This window comes from Mustelus asterias, chromosome 28 (assembly GCF_964213995.1).
Source record: "Mustelus asterias chromosome 28, sMusAst1.hap1.1, whole genome shotgun sequence".
In the NCBI taxonomy this organism is placed as follows: domain Eukaryota; kingdom Metazoa; phylum Chordata; class Chondrichthyes; order Carcharhiniformes; family Triakidae; genus Mustelus; species Mustelus asterias.
Genome location: NC_135828.1, coordinates 22,920,699 through 22,937,430, shown reverse-complemented (window position 1 = coordinate 22,937,430; position 16,732 = coordinate 22,920,699). Strand labels below are relative to the sequence as shown.

Genomic DNA, 16,732 nt, shown 5'->3' with positions numbered 1-16,732 from the left:
TGTGATAGGAGTAATGGAAGCCTTTTAGCACTCATCATTATTATGGAATAAATTGGACAGCAACATCCAATGTCTGCACAAGTGCAGTTACAGATCAAAGCCAGAGGTTATTGTCTGATTTGCCCCATTCTTCAAGTTTTGTGACACCGATACCTCACTAAGAGAATCAGCATTCAAGAGGGTGAATTGTGGTAGTTATCCACTAAGTACGCCAGACAAAGTCGAGGCTGGTGCATCCAGGTGAATGTAAATTGCTAATGGTATGATAAGTTACTATCAAACAACCTTTCTGGTCCTAAATGTTTAATTTTACAATTATGGTGTCTTATTCCTTCAGAGTTGAATTATTGTTGGAGTTTTAAAAAAACGTCAATGCGAAACATTTTTTTTAGTCTCTCTTTTATTAGTCTTTCTCTTAATTCCACCTTTCTTTCCCTCTTTTTATTTCATTTTCTATACATGATTTTAATTGTCCTAAATATTCTGATTCATACTCCCTGGTTTAGACTCTGTGGTCTTGATTTTGTAGGCCTGCCTGGGCATGGGATTGGAGATGAGCATTGGCGGTTCCCCGATTCTATCCTGCTCCAGCACAGCTCGTTCAGGGCCACTTAACGCCAATTGAAAGAGCCTGACTAAAATTTTCCAGTTCCCACAGGTGGCAAGGGCCAATTCTGGTGCCTGGTGGCAAATTCTGGGTCAGACCAGTGAGGCCAACCCTTCAGATAGGCGTCGAAGCCCTCCTGTCTGCCTGGGTATGCAGGCTGCCCTGTAAAAGTCTTATGTCCTGCATTTTAATAAGATACATGAATTTGTGAGCTCTAGAGTTAAACATTAGTAAAAGTTCAATATTAGAATCTCTCCCATTGTTTTTCTTCTGGTAATCTGGAACCTGATTTAGATACTGGTCTTAGTCTTAACCATGACAGTAGTGTGTCCTTTGCTTTAATATCACAAGTTGACTAAAGCAATATATCGCATGACTAGCGATAAAGCATTACTAATGCAGAAAAATGTGGATATTATTTACCTGCACTTTTGAAAATTAGCTTACGATGCCATAAGCTTTGTTTTTCCCTCTCCAAAACTTATTTTTCTCAATTGTGTAAACTGCACAATTTGTTGCAGATTGGCACTGCCTGGCTATCTATCTCTCACCCAATGCTACAGTGACTTTGCCCCACAACAGGTTCACATCTGGGTGAACCAGTTGTAAACCCCGCCAACATGACGTCAAATTGGCAAGGTTTGAAAATTTTGTTTGGGGGGGGGATCTGGCGAGGGGGGTCTTTAATTACATTTAAATTTATTTAAATCAATGAAAATCAGGCTCTTGACTATCATGGATGAAACTACATCACCTAAGAGATGGTAAAAATCAGAATTTGCGATCTCGCCAGCGACATTCACGATTCCCGGGTTCCTCCATCTTCAGCCCCCACCGGCAATCTCATGGACAGAGGATGCGGGCTCAAGATCCCACTCTTAGTATTCAACACCTTGAGCAGGTAATCATTCAGTGTGGCTGATTGACTGCAGCTGCCGTGTTTGAATACAATATTTTAAAAAATATTTTTCTCTTTCACTATACTTTTCTGCATTTTTGTAAATTCTCTGCCCTGATTGTCATTGAGTACTTTTAGACATTGCAGTTCCAGAACTGCAGATGAGAATCGTAAATGTTCATGATGCAAGAACTAAAAACCCCTAATTGAATTGAATAATTTATTTCAACTTGATTTTCATATCAAATAATTTTTTTTGGATATTGCAATTTCGTAGGGGCTAAGTGAAAGCTACCATTCATATGATACATTTATCTACAAAACACAAAATCTGTCTATCTCTCTGGCAGCCCAGAACTAGGTGATGTTTTCAACTTTGAATTAAAGTCGGCTGCGGGGAAAGGAATAGGCTTTCGGAGAGTCAGTGCAGACTTGATGGGCCAAATGGCCTCCTTCTGCACTGTCAGAATTCTAATGTTTTAGGCCTGTGAAAATAACAAAACTCTTTGTAGTGATTTCCAACACTTGGGAGGCTGCAGCATGGGGGTGGTAATGTAACTAGACTAGTAATCAAAGCTAATGCTTTGCAGACGTGGGTTCAAATCCCACTGTAGCAGCTGGTGGCAGTTAAGCTGAATTAATATATCTAGAATTAAGAGCCAGTCTAATGGTGCCCATGAAACCATTTACTATCAAGTCTGGGGATCCACCCTGGTTCAATGAAGAGTACAAGGACATGTCAGAAGCAGCACCAGGCATACCTGACAACATTCCAGCAATAGTACTTAAGATTTGTGCTTGGGAACTAGCCGTGATGCTCGCCAAACTGTTCCTGTACAGCTACAACACTGGCAGCTGCCCAACAGTATGGAAAATTGCCTAGGTCCACTAAAAGCAGGACAAATATAAACCAGTAATGCCCGCGCCCATGAATAAGAAAAAATAAATTACCAACTTTATTGCTAAATTCAGTGTCTCAACAGGAATTTAAAAAATATTTTTCTTATGTAATCATATGGCTTTATAGTCAATAGGCTTAGAAATTAGGGTTCTGGCTGAAACCACTTTGAAAATATAAACCTAGTGATGAAATTGATTTAAGTCTAGTATTTCAATGGGTTGGTATTGTGTGGAATCATCTCTAAATCACTGAATTGACATGGTTAATGTTCTGTCATGAACCACGCTAATGTTAACTGCGAATGTGTTCCAATTTGAAACACCAGTTCATGATGGTGTATAGTTTTGTTTTTGAAATGATGTAAGGAGTCATGTGAAACCCCAGTGAGAATAACCAGTCCAGTCATCATATAATAATTATTAAAGACTTTATTTTATTAAAGAAAAGACAAATACACACGAACAAGGACTACAATATTCTAAAAATCATAGAATTGCTACAGTGCAGAAAGAGGCCATTTAGCTCATCAGGGGTGGCACAGTGGTTAGCACTGCTGCCTCACAGCGCCAGGGACCCGGGTTCAATTCCAGCCTCTGCTCACTGTCTATGTGGAGTTTGTACATTCTCCCCACATCTGCGTGGGTTTTCTCCGGGTGCTCTGCTTTCCTCCCACAGTTCAAAGATGTGCGGGTTAGGTTGATTGGCCATGATAAATTGACCCCAGTGTCAGGGGATTGGCAGGGTAAATATGTGGGGTTATGGGAATAGGGCCTGGGTGGGATTGTGGTGGGTGCAGACTCGATGGGCCGAATGGCCTCCTTCTGCACTGTAGGGACTCTATGATTCTATGAAGTCTGCATTGACTTTCTGACAGCATTCCCCCTCAAACTCTTATTCCTAACCCCACGTATTTGCCCTGCTAATCCCCCTAACCACTAAGACACGAAGGGGCAATTTACCATGACCAATCCACCTAACCTGCACATCTTTGGACTGTGGGAGGAAGCCGGAGCACTCAGAAAATCCACACAGACACAGGGAGAACATGTAAATTCCACATAGACAGACACTCAAGGCCGGAATTGAACACGGGTCCCCGGTGCTGTGAGGCAGCAGTGCTAATCACTGTGACACCATGCTGCCCAAGACAGTTAAGGATATGAATCACTAAATATACACACTTTATGTAGAAATTACCCCTTGTCCCAAAATATATCTATAATCCCTGAACTCCTTCAGACTTCCCTCTCCAAACAACATCCAAATTAAATAAATCCATAAGTCAAATCCAGCTTATAGTTTCCACACAATACAAGGCCAAAGATCAAGTCTGGGAAAGCTGGTCCAACAAAGATTTTGCAGCTGCTGTCGCTAGGCAGGTTTCTACCTGTTGTTGGGCAGATCGCATCCTCTCGCGCTTTGTTAAATTCTTGTTACGAGGCAGATCTATGGCATTGCTTATTTGAAGCAATCAGAAAAACCTAACACTGGATTTATTTTCTTTTATAGACTGACTTAATGCGATGCCTCACACATGTAAAATGTGACATGCTTTTAAACATTTCCATTAATGTGCTGGACTTGGCAAAATAATACATTCTCTGTTTTTCCACTTAAAAGCAACATTGGTTATTGCTATCACCTTGTAGATTTTAGTTCCTTTGATCTTTGTATATTTTAATCAACTGGCAAATCCTTTTTCTTGAGGCTTGACACAGTTATCCCCTGTGGCATTGTAAACTAAATAGTTTGATTTTACTGCAGCACTCAACAGATGTTGTGACTGTCAGTAATGCTGCAGATAGACCTGGAAATGATGCCAGCTGAGTTCCAGCTTGTGCTGAATACAACACCAGGGCAAATTACTTTTGTCATGTTTTTCATCACAAGTGTGATGAAACTGGGCTTTAGATTATACGGTAAGAGGATTTAAATAGAAACAATTTATACAGTGCTATCAAAGACAACTTAATTTCACAGAGCGGATTGACTTTGAAAGACTCAGGGGCTCAGTGGTAAATGTGTCGCATGGTATTGACTCATACAAGCCATGAATTCCTCTTAGTGCTGAGTTAACTGATGACAGCCCAAGACTGCGTAAGGAATAGTGCAGTTGGTGTCGGTGTCTCCAAGGGAGGGGTGAATAAATGTACACACGTTGCTGCTTCTGACGGGGTGAAATTGCGAAGGAAAAGTGCACGTGTGGATGTCAGGCAAGAACAGGCAGTGATGCTCTTTTGTGAAAAAAATGCCGACATGAAGTTTGCAACTTGCAGATGGTTGTGGAACTTGTCTTACCATGAATAATCTTCAAGGGAGGGGGTTTGAAGATATTTTGGAGCAAAAGCCATTCATTAATCGCAATTGTGCACTAAACTCACAAAAGTTGACTTTTCCCACATCTAGATCTTGGTGTTGGAGGCAATTGAAAATGAGTCTTACCAATAAAGTTATTCCCTAAATACTGACATACAACATAATGTTTCTTTATATATTATAGTGACAGACTCGCATCATAAACACACTAACATAATGCTTTGGAAGTAAGCAAGAAAGTAAAGTCAGATAGCTTAGATCACAAAATGAATCATATATTGAAAGCTCCTCCAATGATTCAGATCCAGATTGAATTCCTGTGTCTGAGTTAACTGATCTCAGCTTGAATAGCAATTAACACACTATCTAGCCCTCCAAGTGTTTGAACTCGGGAAATACAAATAGGTGCGATTTCCTTGTCCTGTGTTCTGATTGAAGTGTGAATTTGTAGACGTCATGTAAGAATGGAATTGGACTTGGCCATGATGCATCTTCTCCCTCCTCTGTGGTTAAATAAACTGCTGACCTAGCTCTCTGTGTTGCTCAGTTCCACACTCGATAAGCTACATATGAAAAATAGGTTCTAAAAAGATAAGACTTGCCTTTATATAGTGCCTTTCATGACGAAGGATATCACAAAGTGCCTTACAAAGACTAAAGCACTTTAGGTCAACAGTGTAGTCTCTGTTGTGATCACAGAATTGTTCTGTTGTAGATGGGAGCTATTTGGCCCATTGTGCTGCACCGGTTCTCTGAATGAGCAACTCACCTAGTGCCATTTCTCCGCCTTCTCCCTTTAACCCTGCTCATTCTTCCTTTTCAGATAACAGTCTGATTCCTTTTTGAATACTTCAATTGAACCGGCCTCCACCAGACTCTCAGGTAGGTTATTTCAGACCTAAACCACTCATTGTGCAAAAAAAGGTTTCCTCCTATCACTTCTTTGCTTCTTTTACCAATTCCTTTAAATCTCTGACCTTTTGTTTCAATCCTTTCATGAGTGGGAATACTTTTTCCCTGTCTTCTCAGTCCAGATCCCACATGATTTTGAATACCCCTATCGAATCTCCTCTCAGCCGCCTTTTCTCTAAGGAAAACTCCTTATTTCTCCAATCTATCTTTAAAATTGAAGTTCCTCATCCTTGGAACCATTCTCATGAATCCTTTCTTTATCCTCTAATGCCTTCACATCCTTCATAAAGAGCAGGATTGGATGTAATACTCCAGCCAAGACCAAACTAGTGACCTGAACAAGTTCAACATAACCTCCTTGATCTTGGACTGTATGCCCCTATTAATGAAGCCTAAGATACTGTATACTTTATTAAACACTCTTTCAACTGGTCCTGCCACCTTCAAGTACTCATGCATGTATACATCTAAGTCCATCTGCTCCTGCATGCCCTTTAGAGTTGTACTCTTTATTTTATATTGTCATTTCATTTTCTTCCGACCAAAATGAATCTCTCTGCATTGAAGTCAATGAGACACCTGTCTGTTCTTTCCAGCAACTTGTCTTTGACCTTTTGAAGTTCTACACTACCCTCCTCACAGTTCACAGTACTTCCAAGTTTTGTATCATTGGCAAACTGTGAAATTGTGCCCTGTATACCAAGGTCTAGGTCATTATTATATATCAGGAAAAGCAAGGATTCCAAACTGACCCTGGAGAATTCCACTACAAACCTTCCTCCAGCCCGAAAAATGATCAATTAACCACTATTTGTTTTCTGTCACTCAGCTAATTCCATCACCATGTTGCTACTTTCCATTTTATTCCACAAGCTATAACCTTGTTCACAAGTCTGTTTTATGATACTGTATCCATATTCACCAGATCAATAACATTTCCCTCATTAACCCTCTCTGTTACCTCTTCAAGGAACTCCAACAGGTTAGTTAAATATGAATTTTCCCTAAGAAATCCATATTGGCTTTCCTTAATTTACCTGCATTTGTCCATGTGACTATTAATTCTGTGCTGCATTATTATTTCCACAAGTTTCCCCACCACTCAGGTAAACTGATTGACCTGTAGTTGTTGGGTTTACCTATATGTAGTGGTTGGACATATCTTTATCTTAATGTAGGAAATGCGACAGCCAATTTGCACACAGCAAGCTCCCAAAAACAACAATGAAATAATAATTAGATAATCTAGTGGAATTAGTCCACAGCATTATATGCCATAATACCATTAAAAAAACTTTTTTTACATTCATTTATAGGATGTGAGTGTCGCTGGCTAGATCTGCATTCATTGACCATCCGTAGTTGCCCTTCAGAAGATGATGGTGAGCTGCCTTCTTGAACCGCTGCAATCCCTGAGGTGTAGGTACAGCCATAGTGCTGTTAGGGAGGGAGTTTCAGGCTTTTGACCCAGCCACAGTGAGGGAACAGCGATATATTTCCGGGTGCTCCAGTTTCCTCCCTCAGGCCGAAAGACGTGCTGGTTAGGTGCATTGGCCGTGCTAAATTCTCCCTCAGTGTACCCGAACAGGCACCGGAGTGTGGCGACTAGGGGATTTTTACAGTAACTTCGTTGCAGTGTTAATGTAAGCCTATTTGTGACAATAATAAATAAAGAATGGTGAGTGACTTGGACGGGAACCTCCAAGTGGTGCTGTTCCCAGGTATCTGCTGCTCTTGCTGTGCAAGAGTCTAATTCAAAAGTCACCAAATACTCTCTGATTATCAGTTAGAATTTGACATTGTGAGTGGGCTTATTGCTGATTTGTATAGCGGTAGTCTTACTGCACCAGATAAACAGAATACCTGGGGTGTAGACTAAATTAGCTCCCTCCTGTGCCGTAAAGTTCTATGATTTTATGATAGTGTTTGAAGAATCATACTAGAAGTAGGTTCCTATGAACAGTTCTGGTCTCCATGTTATTAAAAGCACATAGAGGCACAGAATTTGTTACTACACAGAAGGAGGCCATTTGGCCCATTGTGTCTGCACCTGCTTTCTGAGTGAACAATTCATTGAGTGCCACTTTCCCCCCTCCTCCCCGTAACCCTGCACATTCTTCCTTTTCAGATAAAGCCTCAACTGAACATGCCTCCACCACACTCTTGGGCAACACATTCCAGACCCGAATCACTTGCTGTGTTAAAAAAAAGTTGCTCCTCGTGTTTCTTTTTCTTCTTTTACCAATTATTTTACATCTGTGCCCTATCATTCTCAATCCTTTCACCAATGGGAACAGTTTCTCTGTCTACTCTGTCCGGAACCCTCATGATTTTGAACACCTCTATCAAATCTCCTCATAGTCCAAGGAAAACGATCCCAACTTATCCAATCTTAGAATCATAGAATCTCTGCGGTGCAGAAAGAGGCCATTGGGCCATCAAACCTGCACCAATAACAATCCCATCCAGGCCCCATCCGCATAAACCCACGTGTTTACCCTGCTAATCTCCCCAACATAAGGGGCAATTTAGCATGGCCAATCAACCTAACCAATGCATCTTGGGACTGTGGGAGGAAACCGGAGCACCTGGAGAAAACCCACCCAGCCACGGGGAGAACATGCAAACTCCACACAGACAGTCCCCTGAGGCCAGAATTGAACCCGGATCCCTGGTGCTGTGAGGCAGCAGTGCTAACCACTGTGCTGCCCCATCTTCATAACTGAACTTCCTCATCCCTGGAGCCATTCTCATTAATCTTTTCCACACTTTCTCCAATGACTTCCTATCTACTTCTTAGCATTCAGTGGTCACTGAGGACTAGAGGGTTCACTTGAGCTGTTTTTTTTTGGAATTGCAAGCAATCAAGTTTTATTTAATAATAGAATTCCTTTTGCATCTGTCTGCAATTCATGATGCTAACAGACCTGGTAGTTTTGTCGTCACTGCTGCCCAATTTCTCCATTTTCCTCACACTTCGTAGTCCTCTACTACCTTACCAAATACAACATGCTTCCCGTCCAACTATGGAGTGTGTGCAGTGCAGATAAAAAACTGGAGTCCATTTGTATTTGGTCCAGCGTTGCCATAGGGAGCAAGGGAGCAGCGCCTGTGCACTGAAAATTCTCATCCTTAAACTTTTCACCGTAGATGCACTTCCCACCAGTGCCTTTATGCTTTGTGAAATCACTACCCTGGCACATGAAGTCAGGAATGATTCTGTGGAATAGTGAGTCCTTGTACCTTCTCACCAGTGCAGAATGCACAAAGCTTTTCTGCAGTTTTTGGGATCACATCAGGCCTGAGCCCCAAAACGATCCGGCCCCAGGGTTACTGCCCACAGAAATGTCCATGAAAACCCGGGGATTGTGGCCAGCCTTTGAGCTGCACCATCGTAGCCCCTTGACAGCCGCCAGCTGCTGTCTGCACAAGGCGCTGGTGCCTTTGTACCAATGCAGAAAATAGCGGGCAGTGAGCCGCTATCATCGACTGGGCAGAGAGAGAGAGAACTGTAAAGTTGATCAATTTGTACATTTCCATTGGGTGGCTTAACTTACCATCAACAATAAATTGCCAGATTAAAAGCCGCTTGTCAGTAACAGTGTAGAATCATTGAATAGTTCATGCTAAAATTGACATTAAACCTCAGACGTGATGTTCTTTCCCTCTATATTACAAAGCTGTAAAAACATTAGTTTTACCTTCTAGAGATTGACTTCCTTAAACAACCTGATCATTAAGTGGTCACAGTGAAATGTTGCTGAGGACAATCAGTTCTCCGGTAATCCAGCAGGACATTCAGTGAGCCAGCTTGAATGGGTTCCAATGACACTTACATATTCTCCAAATTGCTCTATAGTGGTGAAAGAGTAATTGCAATTTTCTGCAAAAAAATCAGTATTTGCAAATTGTAGAGATATTTGGGAAATGAATATTATAATGTCTAGGGTTTTTATGTAGCTTTCTTTATTCTTTTGGGTAAGCAGACCTCTAAACTCAACAGAGGCTTTAAAAAAAATCAATTAGTTTTATTCACATTAAATACAAATTTTACAGAAAGATATTATTACAACCATAACTAGAAGTACAACTCAAAAACTCAAGTGTCCAATTCTTCAGTAGCACCAATTCACCAGAATGACCTGGTGCAGTTTGATGATGCCCCATCCTCTGCCCAGTGCTACCATCATCCACTGTCACTGGATCCTTTATTATTTAGCTATGTTTTTTGAGCTCCGGCTTTGCCTATGGTGACTACGCTGATACATTATATTTAAATTTTTCCTTACCAACGCCCAGACCGCGATGAGACTAGAACTCCTAGTTCTTTCTCACATCTGTGTAACAGACATTCTAACCACACTTTGACCCAGGAGGATACAGTTAAACCAAAATACCAAAAATATGTTTGTCTCTCAGAAACCGATCACATCAGACAACAATCTTGTAGCCTTCCTATTTGATCTTCGTTCATCATGCTGATACTGTTACATATTTCCATGAATTTCTATTACCACTCATTATTCTCACCATAGACTCTCTGTTTCTCCTCTCGAACCAGCCATTGCCTATTTTCTCTTACAATTTGTTGCATTTCCAACATTTCAGGTCCCTAAGACCTTTTCTCTGTGTTCCACTCGGTTGTACATCTATCAACACAACTCCAGCTGTGTTGATAGATCGCCTGATTTGCTGAAGTGCCCACTGTTCAGCCATAAGTTTCATTTTTAAATAAAATGGGTTGAAATGCAATGTTTATGAGTGTGGACATCATTTCTAGAGACGTTGGGGCTGCTTTGTGTCTTGAGTTTGCCCATACGTAGCAGACTCTTCCACCATCTTTATGAATGCCCTGAATTTACATGCCATAAAAAAAGATCATGAATCTCTGCCTTTCTGTCTCTTTGGTTCCTCCTTAAGGCACTATTTCAAACCTACCTTTTTAATCAAGCTTTTGGTCACCTGTGCAAATATCTTCTACTTTGCAAGGTGTCAAATTTTGTTTGATGATGCTCCTGTGGGACATCTTATTGGGACATCTTATAAAAGGCACGATATAAATTGTTGTTGAATACCAGCTTCCCAACACATGCTTGTTTTAGGGCAGGATTATTTGAAGAATGTTAGCTGCAAGGCTTATTTCCAGGAGACCAGGACTCCCTCTTCAGCTGTGGTTCATGACATCTTTGAGACAGCCACAAGGCAGAGCAGCGGTCAGCATCTGGGAACTGAGCAGTGACTTGCATAATCCAGGTCTGATTTTGCTAACAAGCTGCATGTTCAGAAACTTGAATCTATTCCAGCTCGTGTAGGTAATATATTCTGCAACGGACAGTGAAAACCTCAGGGGTGCAATATATAATCGATCGCCTAGGCATTCAGGACCCTTGCTAATTGATAAAACGGCACAGCCCCCTTATGAGGCTGCCAGTTGTCCATGGAGAGGAGATTATTCAAGGAAACAATTCATGAGTCACATGCTTTAACCAATCTGCAACGCACAGATGTCTAATGTGAGGTCGCCTGTAGCACATTGAAATGATCCACACGTACAGAGAAAAGCTTTGGTGACCTTCACAAACACCGGCAGTTTCAGGCTCAGGATATTTAGCTGCAGGTCATTTTGCAATACTCCATTACACCCTTCCTTGTGAATCGTAGTGCATATATATATGTGTGTGTATGTGTCTCTCAATCTTTAAATGCAAGTGTAGAGATACCCCTAGTGGGCACAGTGTGACTCTGGTACAGCCTGGCCCGCCTGATAGTCCTCAAAAAAATACAGAAGCAGAGGAATGCCTATGAAAAAAACAATTGCAGTCGTAATAATGAGGTTAAAAGAAAATTATCAAAGGTATCTGAACACCTTGGTTACAATAAAAGGGAACAAAGGCCTGGAATTTGCTCAGTGCTCTCCCATCTCAACGCTGTAACTTCTCTCAAGTATGGTGGAAACCCCATTTGTAGAAGGAAACAAATATTGACTGTTGGGTCATTAATCCCCCTTGTAGTCTTCAGTCATTGCTGAAGTCTCTGTCAACAGCTTAGACTTTAGCAAACATGAATTTCCCTTTTACAAGGGAGTGCTGTTGTAACCGTGTTATTCTGGCAGAAATATCAGAAAGTTGTGTGAAGGCAATGAATTTCTCATTAGCTTATTTCAATTTTTAAACCGGCTTGGCGCTATCAGCAGCCGAATAGATCAATGAAATATTTCATGAGCTACCAAATGAACATTATAGTTCTTTAGTCCAGGATTTCCGGGTCAAGTTTACATTTATCTCCAGTGGCTCTTTGACCTTTTAATATATGACCGTAGTAAAGCGCTCTCTTTTGAGTGACTGCAAACATGCGCACTGTACTTGGAGCAGATAGCTTCTCTTTGATGCTTTTTCAGGGAAGCATTTAGTCACAGTGTAGAAGATGGACAGGATTGGGGCTGGAAAGAAGGGAGCTGAGAATTTGATGAAGGGAGGGGAATAGCAGGCAGCTAGGTGAGCAGTGATGCTCAAGAGGAACAGTAAATAAAGTGGTGAGTGAAACTTACTGTAAATTAAGGTCAAAATAATTCTAGCTTCAATATCAAAAGTGTGACTTATGGCTGCTCATGGACTGTGAGGCTGAGACCTTAATATCACTGAAGTATGACGAGTACTGTTTAGTGAATTCTATTTCAGAAGATAACTACTGAAGCAAAACCTGTACACTAGATTTATTAAAATGAGAAATCATTTATCAAAATAGCACTCAATACTTTCCTACATTCTGAATATATCATGTTCTTAGAATATAGATGAAGAAAGAGAACAAGAGATGGGCCAAGAGATGAGAAAATTGCAGAAGGCGTATCAAGTGAGTGCTTTACATGGAAAACGTGGAGGGACAATATAAAATAACGGGTACAACTCTAAAGGGGCCGCAAGAGCAGAGAGTCTTGGGTGTATATGGGGCATAAGTCATTGAAGGTGACAGGACAGATTGAGAGCACAATTTAAAAAGCATACAGTATCCTCGGCTTTATTAATAGGGGCATAGAGTACAAGAGCAAAAAGGTTATGTTGAACTTGTATAAGACTCGATCTCAGCTGAAGTCTTGCAATCCAGTTCTGAGCGCCGCACTTTAGGAAAGATATGTAGGCATTAAGGAGACTACAGTAAAGATAGATTAAAGAAATTGGGGCAATTTTCTTTGGGGGAAAAAAGAAGGCTGAGAGGGGATTTGATAGCGATACACAAAAACATGAAGGCTCTCGATAGAGTAAATAGGGAGAAAGTATTCTCACTCATGAAAGGATCGAGAATGAGAGGGCACAGATTTAAAACAATTGGCAAAAGATGCAAAAGTCTCCAAAGCATTATGAAAAAATAACTTTTTCACGCAGTGAGTAGTTAAGGTCTGGAATGCATTCGTTGCCTGAAAATGAAATGGAGGCAAATTCAAACAAGGTATTCAAAAGGGAATTAGACAGTTATCTGAAAATGAAGAGTGTAAAGGAACAAATGTGCAGGTATATGAGGAGAAGGCGGGAGAATGGCACTAAATAAACTGCTCATTCAGAGAGCCGGTGCAGACACAATGGCCAAATAGCCTCCTTTTCCACTGTAAAAATTCTGTGATTCTTTAGTTATTGATGCTGAGTGAATTGTTTCCATTATGGGCCGTGATACCCAGTAAATGCCAAGTGAGTGTTCTAGTAATATTGGAGATGAACTACTTTTCTTATATAGAGTCTAATGCCCAGGCTGTGCTAAGTGGCTGCTTTAACATTCCTGGCTTTTGTTGAAGTTTCTCCTTTATGGAGGTAGAGTTTTGAGATCCAACACAAATGTTTCAAATGCTGATGCAAAGAGAAGTCACAGAATTTAGAGTTGAGAGGCCCTTCAGCTGCTTGAGCCTGTGCCTGCGTTAACTACGTATTCTATTCCCATTTCCCTACCTTTTCCACATCATTTTTATAGCTTTCCTTTTCATATATAACATTCACCCTATCTGCAACTACTACTCAACAATGTGTACTCTTTGAGCCAACTTGGTTATTTGCTGTAGATCCTAATCTACTTGTATGAATTACAGGGTGAGATAAGGTTCAGCAGCGGGTAGAGAGGATGGTTGCTGTCGAGGCTTGAATTGCTTTTTTCAGGAAAGTTTGTGTTCCAGAGGTATTATCTTCTGGCAGTCTTTTTCTTGCAGTATTTTTAAGGGTGTGGGACCTATGTCCAATCCTTTGTCACCTCTGGACACCAAAAGGGCCCCTAAAAATACGGGCTCATTGTTCTTGTTTGTCTATTATCTGCAAGAGCTTCCACATTCTGCTGTCAAGGAGCTGAATTTTCACTTTCGGGGCTGCAAACAGGATTTGGGACTATTTATGGATCCCAAACAGTCAGTCTTTGGGATTGTTACTGGGTTGCTTCCGTAATTGTCATGGAGACAGTTTCCTTGTTCAATTAAGGGCAGGAGGCCAACTCTTGAAGCTTGAGTGCCAATCAGAGGACTTCCATCTTCAGCAAAGTGGCCACTTACAATAAAGCATATGTGACTGAGAAGGTGCTTCAACATGAAGGCACCCTCTGAGCAACATTTTTAAAAAAATTAAAGAACAGAAAGCAGCCAGGCTGCCACTGTTGGACGTGGTGCTGGTGTGGGTGTGGTGGAATCCCTCTACAGAATGCTTCCAGTCCCAGATGAGTAGAGAAGGCCTGTGAACTAGCCTTGAGCATTGGTACTCTGCCACTGGGTTCAGTCTCCAAGCAGTTAAAGCTACTCCTGTCACATCGGGAAACTGGAAATTGACTGGCTTCCTTTACTAACCTCCTTTACTGACGAGGCTCTTAATTAGTCTAATTGACTGGCTGTCTTGTTGGGATGGGCAGCCTTGGTGGGCTTGAGCCACCTCACGGAAATGTCCTCCGTGCCTTTTGCCACTGCATGGAGGAATTTCCTGTATGGGCTGCTGCTGCACACCTTGCTCTACTGTGCCCTCGCCCGTTGCCCAGCCAAGCCTTGGCATGCTTTGTTGCGGTGGAGGTCCCTCCATGAAGGGATCCTTCCCCCACTATATCAGAGACCTGGGGTGGAGGGAGTGCATGCAGCAGTACCATGCAACTGAAAATGGCACCCGTTTACAGGCTCCCAAGAAATTTCCCCTTTTTGCGATCTTGTGGAGCCTGTGGACCATGCCGGCGTTATTTGTTATTGGCTGCAATCCCTTTTCAGTTATTTTTAAAAATATTTTATTGATTTTCTGTTTGCACTTCAGCCCCACGCCCCTGATTTATGGGCACCCGATGCGGAGGAGGGTTGGCGAAGGCAGTGGACTTCCTCGTGAACCTGTTCTTGGACCTAGCTAAACGTGCTATAAACGTGTCCAGGCAGCAGGCGACCGAGGGGGTCGTCTGACCTGACTTTCTGCCCCTCTACCACGGCTATATTTGTGGCCGGATGTCCCTGGAGAGGGAGCATGCGGTGTTCGAGGGCAGCATCAAGGCCTTCCGTGCTCATTGGGCACCACAGGGAATGTTTTAAGTTTTCTTTCTGCTTTGTTTTTTGTTTCGGGTGGTTCCCTTTTTGGGGTAATTAGTGTTAATTGACAGCAGACAGGACTTCCGTCCTCACTTGGACAGAAATCCCACCTTGGAGAGCTGCCGGCCAATCTGATTGGCCAGCAGCACTCCAGGCACAGCGCTGAAGTGGTCGGAAGAGGCATCGCAGTATCATGCGTAGGGCAAATGTTAGAACATGGTGGCTAGGTAAGTGGCGTGGGTACTTGGGGGGGGATGGTTGCAAGGGTGGTGATTAGGGTATTGGGGGATAAGCTGGGGGCAGAGAGGGGCAAATCTGTCCGTCCTTGAGGGGAGTGTGCTCTAAGTCGGCAGGGGGGCTTCTGATGGAGATACTGCCCCCTTCCCGCACTTCCCCTTTATGATGGGTTTCCCTCCTGAAACCCTGCCCATATGAAATTACATTCAGATCCTGGCAGGGATTCCCATCCATGCAATTTAATGTTCCCCCCACCTCAAAACCTGCTGAGGTTGGGGGAAACCATAAAATTTAAGCCTGAGAGTTTTTCTAGCACTCCTTTAGTCATGATGTTTTAAATTACTCCTCACATTTGTCCCTTGATTTATTATTCGTGGGATGCTTTTAGTGTTTTCTACCATGAAGACAAATGCAAAATATTTGTTCAAAGTCTCTGCCGTTTCTTATCTCCAATTATGAATTTCCCCAGTCTTGTTGCCTGAGGGTCCAACATTTACTTTAGCTACTCTCCCCCTTTTGGTATGCTCTTCGAAGTTCTTAATCTCTACTTTTATATTACTTGCTAGTTTACTCTCATATTCTAATTCTCTCTTTTTTTGTAATTCCTTGTTGGTTTCTAAATGTGAAATTCTATTATGTTGTGATCACTCCGCCGAGAGAATTCTTTCCCTTGAGGTTATTAATTAATCCTGTCTCGTTGCACGTTACCAGGTCGAACATAGCTCTTCCCTGGTTGGTATTCCCAGAATGTATTGTTCTAAGACACTATCCTGAATGCACTCTATGACCTCATTCCCAAGGCTACCTTTGACAATTTGATTCATCTAATTTATATGTAGATTAAAATTGTTGAAGATTATTGCAGTACCTTTCTTACAAGCCCCCATTATTTATCGATTTATACTCTATCCTACACGAGAGCTGCTTTTAGGTTCCTTTAGTCTACGCCCACCAGTGCTTCTATCCCGTTATTTGTTATCTCCACCCAGACCATCTTGACCTTCCAAGCCAAGTTAATTTCTCACTAATGTACTGATCTCATTGTTTATTGATAGAGCTATCCTACCTCCTTTTCTTCCCACCCTGCTGAAATGTCAAATATCCATGAATATTCAGTCCCCAGCCTTGGTCATTTCGCAATCACATCTTTGAAATGGCTATCATCTTGTACCTATTTATTACTGTATCAATTCATCCATCTGCTGCGTCCATTCATAGAGTCATAGAGGTTTACAGCATGGAAACAGATCCTTTGGCCCAACTTGTAACCAAGGAGGTAGATGAGGGCAGTGCAGTTGATGTTGTCTACGTGGACTTTAGCAATGCCTTTGACAAGGT

At 41.8% G+C, this 16,732-nt stretch overlaps 1 protein-coding gene and 1 pseudogene across 7 annotated transcripts in view; one reads left to right on the top strand and one right to left on the bottom strand.

The window, feature by feature from the left end:
* Positions 1-16,732, top strand: part of shld2 (shieldin complex subunit 2) — a 137,577-nt gene that overhangs the window by 23,151 nt on the left and 97,694 nt on the right. For 4 of the 6 annotated variants that reach the window (XM_078199687.1, XM_078199688.1, XM_078199691.1 and 1 more), the window contains exons 2-3: positions 5,546-5,604; positions 6,951-7,016. The gene's annotated coding sequence lies outside the window, so the exon portion shown is untranslated. Of the gene's footprint in view, positions 1-5,545; positions 5,605-6,950; positions 7,017-12,420; positions 12,487-16,732 lie in introns of all 6 variants that reach the window. The other 2 variants (XM_078199689.1, XM_078199693.1) reach the window with 1 other exon arrangement.
* Positions 7,806-10,378, bottom strand: LOC144480331 (peptidyl-prolyl cis-trans isomerase A pseudogene; annotated as a pseudogene). Its single transcript, XR_013495645.1, has one exon. The product of XR_013495645.1 is annotated as a peptidyl-prolyl cis-trans isomerase A pseudogene (transcript).